This window comes from Neltuma alba, unplaced genomic scaffold (genome assembly GCF_004799145.2).
Source record: "Neltuma alba isolate B1F8T4 unplaced genomic scaffold, ASM479914v2 tig00006591_pilon, whole genome shotgun sequence".
Lineage (NCBI taxonomy): Eukaryota > Viridiplantae > Streptophyta > Magnoliopsida > Fabales > Fabaceae > Neltuma > Neltuma alba.
Window position 1 is genome coordinate 18,043 of NW_021634506.1, and position 8,599 is coordinate 26,641.

An 8,599-nucleotide genomic window follows, 5' to 3' on the forward strand; every position below is an offset into this window, starting at 1 on the left:
GATTGAATTTGGTTTTGTTCATTAATATTAAAAAAAAATAAACATGAGTTTATAATTTACAAAGAATTACAATCAAGTTTTAAGAAAGGAATTTAATTACTTTGAAGTCTATTGACAAATGAAGAGCAAGTAATAACAAGTTTTAGAGTGAGAAATAACAACAAGTCCAAGCTGGTTACTTGTCATTGAGACTTTTTGGTAATTAAATTTATTCTTTAGATCCTCTTGGTAATTCTCCCTATAATTTATTATAACTTTTTTCTCTGTAGAATTTTAATCATCAGCATGAAAAGAAAATATGTTTATAATGTCTTTTCAGGTCGATTAAAATTCTACTATGGTAGAAACTATTATAATCAAAGGCTCATGTTTAAATTACCACTTGCACTTCAATATCTCTTCGTATATATAATTATCGAATTTCACTGCCAAGCCACGCGTGATTGGCCAGCTTGATCTTAATATTTCGTTTTGTGAGCAGATATATATATATATATATATATATTTCACATAATTGTGAGAAGATATTACATCACATAATTATTCTTAAATTATTAATTTAAGAAAATATAGCTGCCACTAGCACCTCAATTATCTTTGGAATATATGTATATTTATTTATTCTGTATTTGTCAAAATTCATGGTCAAGGCACATGTGAACATGCCAACTAGATCTTAATATTCGTTAATTTGTTAATCTAATTTATCAGCTTCTGGACAAAAAGCGGGTGAATATTAATATATTATATCACATAATTATTAATTAAAATAAAATACAGTAATCACCCCTATGTCAGGATAAGGCCTGATATAGTTTTAATATTATATATGTCATATTTGATATATTACCATTTTTGGCATAATATGAAATATTTTGTATTATTGTACCTTGTAGAAAATCAATTAATATCATATGGTTGGTGTATAAATCATTAATAATATCATCACATGTGAACATGCCAACTTGATCTTAGGTATTCCGATTTGTTAATTAATATGATTAATCAGCCACAGGACAAAGAACAGGCAGATATATTATATCATATCACCTATATAATTGTGAGAACACATTATATCTCACAATTATTAATTAAGAATAATTGAAATTGAAAACGAGGAGCTGAGATGGAATCTTATATATGCATGTCTCCTCTCTTCTATCGAATTATCATCTTGTACTTCTATATCTCTACCCTTTAGACATATATGATATACCCCTTTAGATTTTTATTTCAAAACACCTCTAATTACCTTATTAAAATTAAGAAAAAGTTGTAAGTCATTAATTTTATTTGAAAATCAAAGAAATGTCTAAATTTATCAATATCTAATATCACGATTAATTACATTCAAGAAGTTACATAAGAGTAGAAAATTTCAATTAATGAGATTTTAAATAGGGCAATCTTAAAAAATTGTAATTAACACCTCAATTGGTAACTTATAATAAGGATTGGATGGAGTATATATCTATTATATGAAGACAGCTAAATATTATAAAAAAAATACATTCATTTGTTTTTATCAATACAATAATAATACATTTTAAAATAATTTAAATATAAATAAAAAAGAGATACTGCATACACACACACACACACACTCACGCATGGAAATATGATGCAAAACCAGTATTTAAAGCGTAAGTTTTTCAATAAGCTTAAAAGGCCATGCCAGCAAAACCATATATAACCCATCCAAACATATATAAAAGCTTGCATATGTCTTGAAAAATTTTTGAAGCTATAAAAAAGTTATATATGATTTAATTATTTATTTAAATAAATATAATTTAAATTTACGATAAAATAAAAAGTTTTTCATTTATTACAATACTAACAGAAACAATCCCAAGAATTTAGTATTGCTGCGCACCAATAGTCTAATAATAATTTATTCTTTATTTATTAGATGGCTCTTACAGGATGAATCAAGTCATTGTCATTATGGAGCATATTCAATGCCCATTGGAAATCGATTTTGGCTAGTAATTGGCTAGAGAGTACAAAAAAAGAAAGCCCCGTGATAACAATTGTCTTAGTAAATAGAAATAAGATAAAAGCAAATCATCCGTTCACTAAGGAGTATTTTCTAAAATCAATAAATCACAACAACTGGCTTAAAAAATTAAATTTACCTTTTTTTCGCTTTCATAGAAAAAATTAGGACAAACTCCTAAAAATTATAACATTTCATTTGGACATCACTAAAATAAACTCAATAGTTATTATGATTCAACAAATGACACAAATCAAGGAAAAGAAAATGGCTAGTATTGCCTTCTTGAGCTATCTAGCAAAAAAGTAGTAAGAGAGGTGAGTGGCTCATGAATGAAAGGGTTGAGCTTACTTGTGAATGGATGGGATGTGAAATTTAGGATTAAATTAAGTTAATAATTTTCTAAATAATTCGTAAAATTAATTTAGATATATTATATATAACGGTGCAAAATTAAAAAGGCAAATACGTCAGACCTGTAGCCTTGTTGGCTAAAGCCTTATGAAAATAGGCACGGTAACTCCTGGTTACCTATTGACTAAATAGACTAAATTAGGCTTAAAATAAACTAGGCTATAACCAGTTAATAGGTGTTCAGCCTCCTTCCGGACTTACACAAAAGCTCCTTTGTAAGTGATACGTCCAGACAAAAGTTTGATCCCCTTAAAACCTTAAGTAATTAACGTCTATCCCTATACATCCATAAATATATATTAGTATAGTTCTAATGTTAAATATAAAATTCACTTTTGTAATGCAAATTGAACTATGACGTGAATTTATATTTCGCACAGGTAATTAAATACTTAAACAATACAATACCTATAAAGTTTACTTTTGGCCGACATACGCACATGATATTTTTTACTTAATATAAATATTATGAATACTATAAGTTTACATTCAGGGGGGGCGGCGAGTAGGGTTGTAGCCTCCAAAAAAATAAAAGAAAAAAATTGTGTACACAGATCTCAACTTTATGCTCTATGTCATGTTTCAAATAAGTTAAACTTTTGAGTTAATACAATTTTTTGTTTTTCAAATTTGTCCTCATTTTAGTTTTGATCCTTCAAATTTCAAACCATAGGTTTTGGTTCCTCAAATTCTTTTTTATTTATAAGATTGGTTCTTATAATCTAATAAAAATCTAGACGATTTTGCCCATTGATAGATCAAAACTTATTATTTGAAACTTGAAAGATTAAAACAAAAATATAGACAAACTTGAGGAATCAAAGATTATAATGCCTTTGGTCCTAATTATAAGATTTTGTTTGTAAACTACAAATGAGGTCTTATAATTAGGACTGGAGGTAGTATTAACCCTAAACTTTTATATCATTGAAGGGAATATTTTGGAAATTGGAGTAATATAATCATTATATTTCTGTTTTATTTTATTTTTCTCATCATCTTAGTTTTCTATAATAGTCAAATAGAGATTTTGAAAAGCCTAAATAGAGAAAATGTTGGGTTCGGGTATGATGAAAAATCGTGAGGATATGCGGAAGGGCCTTCGCTGTCCCAACAGTAGTAATTAAAACTACAATTAAATATAGTAAATCACCGGATGTTGACTAATATAATAATAACATTAATGTATCCCCAAAACGTCATTAATTATGGCACCACCCTTGTCCTTAATATAAATCACTTGTAACACATTCTTGCATATCAAAGAATGCATTAAATAGGCAACATTTTCTAATTTTACTCTTATTGAATTTTCATCTCTCCCCTATCTCTTCCTTCTTTCCATCCTTCCAATAAGAATTAAATAACAGTAAAATTGAAAGCAGGCACTATCTCTGATCCTTTATAAGACCTTATTTATAGATTACAAATGATATCTTATAATTAAGACTGAAGGTAGTATTAAATATTACTACAACTTTACAAGTGACTTGCATTTATGACCAAAATTTTCTCTGACAAGTGACTTGTACTTTGGACCAAAGTGGTACTGTGAACCTTCTTATAAGTGACACGTGAATGACATGTGAATATGTGCAGCTTTGTCTTCAAAAAAATACTCCTATATTTCAATGGGAATGGAGGTGTGTGTTCGTGTATATAAATGCACACAGGGCTTTGGTTTTGAATCAAGTTGAGCTTTGCTTCGGCTAATCAAAGAGCATAAGCAAAAACCTCTAGCTAGCTCTTTCTTAGCCTTGTTCTTCAGATATGGCATTGTCTTCAACTTTTCTTAACCCTCTCGCTACTTCGGTCACTCTTAATCCCCACCCTAAGGTTGCCATGGCACCAATCATTGGTTCAAACGCCTTATGTACCTTAAATTTACCATAAAGGCCTTCTTGTTCTAGTTATTGCAAGTATAGTTACCATGTGATAGTTTAATGTCTAACTGTTTCTCATTACTGTGTTTTAGATCAAAAATGCTGGAAAGAGCTTCAGAGTAAATTGCTTAATCAAAATTGAGCAGACTGTGACCAAACCGGCTGTTGTGGAAACCCCTGCGGTTCCAGCTGGTGATGGTTTGTGATGTGTTTCTTGCGTTGATGCTCTGTGTGTGTGTTTTGTCTTCTATGCTAGTTAATAGTTTTTTCTCCTATTTGCAGAAAAAGTTGTGAAAGATCCAAGTATGTCCACAGTGTTGGTGAATTACCATGCTGATTGGGATCCTTTTCATGCAACCTCTACTCCAATTTACCAAACTGCCACTTTCAAAATGGTGGGAAATTATGGATCCATATGCTTGCTAAGAATTAGAAACTAGATGAGTTTAATTAGGATCTCTGTGGTAATTGTCTTCTCCACTTGTTTTGTTTTTGATGCAGAAATCTGCGACGGAATTTGGTGAATATGGCTATTCAAGAAGTGCAAATCCTACCCGAAACACTTTGGAAAAGTAAGGAGTTATGATTGTTGTTGTCTTGATTTTTGTCTGTGCCTATTTCTTCTTTCTATGCATTATTCTCTTTTATTTGTTGGCTTAATGTTTTGTATTCTCATCAGGTTATTAGCAAAGCTTGACAACGCAGAATATGCCTATTGCTTCAGCAGTGGAATGTCTGCTTTGACTGCTGTTTGTGAACTTGTTAATCCTGGTGCTTATTTCTCTTCCCGTTGGAGACTATATATATATATATATATATATTTGAATTAAAGGGGCAGGCACTATTGTCATTTACTTATAAAATTCCAATGCAGGTGATGAAATCATTACTGTTCTGGATATCTATGGGGGTTCATATAACTTCATAAACAATCTAATGGCAAGGAAGGAAGGAATTAAAGTGACGTAAGAATGATTTTTCAGCTTTTTCCCTGTGGAGTAATATTATCGTTGGATTGATTCCCAGAAGGTAATGTGGTTGTAATATTCATGGACAGCAAAGTAGACACAAGTGATATAGAGAAGTTCAAGGAAGCTATGTCTGACAATGTTAAGTTGGTGTGGCTGGAGACTCCCAGTAATCCTCAGCTAAAAATATCTGATATCCGAGTAAGCTATTTTAATTTCTTTATGGGTTGGAATTTTTTTTTTTTTGGTTTATAAATTCTTCTCTTCAGCTATATAATGACCCATCAGTAGCTTTCCCTCTTCTCTTCTTGAATAAGTAAGAAGTATAGATCCATGCCTACTATATAACACTAAGAAAGTTATTCCATGGACCCAACATGTATAGCCGTTAATTATGGCAGATTTATATTGGCAAAATGTTAACCCGTCAGAACGTGGGTTGTTTCAACCCGTTTTTTGTGGAATAATATGTATGAATTATGAGTATCACTCACTACTAGTATAAAATTCTTTAAAATGTTGTTGATTTATGTCCAGAAAATGTCGGAGATAGCTCATGCACACGGAGCTATTTATTTCTTGACAATAGCGTAATGTCCCCGGTGTTGAGTCAGCCATTGGACCTTGGAGCGGGTATTTCATCATCACACACTTTCTAAGATTATGGAATATATATAATACACACACACACACACACACAAAAAACACACTTAAGGTTTAAACACTATAATTAAGGGATACTTCTATTTTTTTTTTTTTTTTTGGTTTCCAGACATTGTTATGCATTCGGCTACAAGTTCATTGCTGGAAACAGTAGTTGCCTGGCTGGTAGCCTTGCTACGAATAGGAAAGAGTAGGACAAGCTCTTTTTCTTTGTTTTTTTTTTTGGTTATCTTTATTTTCCATTTTTTATTCAACTAATAATGGGAAATTTTTTTTGGTTTTTTTTTTTTTTTGGCCTTTGATCATCATGGATCATCCTGTAAATTAAAGCTTGGCGGATCACATAAACTCTTATAAAAATGCGACCGGTTGTGGTTTGTCTCCGAAGGACTCTTGGATATGTTTGGAAGGAATCAAAACTATGGCCTTGCGAGTTCACGAGAAACAGGTACCTAACAAAACATTCTATTTTACTCATAGTTTCAAGTCATTATATGCACAATATAAATATGAATGATGTTTTGAGATTTGTTCGTAACTCTTTTATAGTGGCAGTGATTATTTCTACCAAAAAAAAAAAAAAAAAAGCAACTTAGAATTAACATATTGTATTTTGCAGAAAAATGCACAAATTGTTGCTGAGTTTCTTGCCAGCCATCCAAAAATAAAGGAGATACACTATCCTGGTCTTAAAACTGATCCTGGATATGAACTGCATAAATCTCAGGTGTGATTTAATTTACCTGTTGTAACTTAATATTAATATTTGCTAATAATATGTATGTCTGTGTGTGTGCTTGAAATGATTTTATTCATTAATGGAGCTCCTGTTTCACAGGCATCAGGGCCAGGATCTGTGCTTAGCTTTACAACAGACTCACTGCCGCTCTCAAAGCAGATCGTGGAACAGACTAAATATTTTAGCATGACTGTTAGTTTTGGTAGGTATTTTGGGGAATATACTTTATATCATTTACATATATATTTGTTTACTTTGAGAGTTAATCAAAATGGTGAGAAGGTAGGTATGATAGAGAATCTTGCTGCTATAATTAATGACATTTGTTAGTAAATTTATGTAGATAAAGAAATTTGGTTAAAATTAACTAATGCCTTCAAATTTTCGAAATTACCTCAAAAAAGTTTGTTACTTTGAGGACATTGTTTGATCAATGAGTTACAAGATTGTTTAGTTAGTCAGGGAATATCAAAATAAAGGACATTTAGCCAAAAAATGATTAATAATTTGATTAAGGGCTTGTTTGGGAATGATGATTGAAACCTTCGAAAACAACTTTCAATCGTGATTTATGGTATATGAGGTAAATATGTGAAAGAAGTTTTATCTCCATTTACACAAACATGCTTATGATAAACAACTCTAAACAAGCATACATTCATAGAAGATGCTAAACCTTGTATTAATTTTGATGTTGTATAGGTGGTGTGGGTTCCTCCATATGCTTGCCTTGGTATACATCCCATGGTGGTATGAGTGACAAAGAGAAAGAAGAAGCAGGTTTAACTAAAGATCTTGTGCGTGTTTCTGTGGGAATTGAGGATGTTAAAGATCTTATTAATGATCTTAACAATGCACTCTCAATTGTGCCGCTTTGAACTTCATGTGTCAGACCTACGGCTTACGTGCTTCAAATAATGAGAAGATCGAGGATGTTGATGATTATTTGGTGGTGGTTCTATTACCATGTTCTATTTCTTCTTCTTCTTTTGTTGTTTTCTATTTGCATTATTGTACTTGGCTGCAACAATTTGGAATAATAATAATAAGCTTGTTAAACATAGGCATTTTTATTATCTCACATTGGTGTCTTCTTTAATTACCTTTCTTTCTCCACCTTCTTGCTTGATTAATTTAATGCTTTTATTTACGTTTCCAGATGATGATTATATCAATGATGATGTGTTTTTGCTGTATCTTGAGATAATCATAATACATATACATGTACATACACATAAACATATATGCATATATATAATGTGGGGAGATTTGGCACATGGAACAAAAATTTTAAATTTAAAAGCTTGTAAATATTATCTTTTTGTAAAAAAAAATTGAACCTTTTTAGACTGCTTATAATAGTACCGAATGCATATTTTAGCATGGTTGTATGCACAACAGCCTAAAAGTTTTAAAATATTATTTCTTAAACAAATATTTTTAATGCTTGTTAAACCGGTTGTACAAATACCCAGTTTAAAAAGTATATTTTAAACCAGTTATATAAGGAATTGATCTAAAAAGTCTATCAATATTTATAAAAATAGCACCAATCAAATTTTTCAAACGATCTCCAATGAACGGTCTTAAAAAAAAATGGTTTAAAAATGTTTTTTCTAGTAGTGTAAAAGCGTCCAAATATCAAATTAGGTGTTTGATAACTAAATTAAACAATTTATATGGTATCTAATAGGTTAAAATTTGTCCAAAGAGCATTCTTTTGGTTTTTTTAACCACTATATTAGTCGATTAATATCATTTATAATAAGTTAAAAACACTTCTAGAAGCATTTGACAATTCAATAACTGATTAATCTTTAAAATTAATCATTAATATTTTAAAAGACCATTTGCAGAGGTCATAATTAACTCTTTCATTTTAGCTACAAATATAATGACCCATGATTCTTGAAGGAATGAATGCATGTATGAG

At 30.5% G+C, this 8,599-nt stretch overlaps 1 pseudogene; it reads left to right on the plus strand.

Annotated features, from left to right (window-relative positions):
• The first annotated feature begins 4,141 nt into the window (after positions 1-4,141).
• LOC114750640 (cystathionine beta-lyase, chloroplastic-like) lies at positions 4,142-7,747 on the plus strand (annotated as a pseudogene).
• The last annotated feature ends 852 nt before the right edge of the window (positions 7,748-8,599 follow it).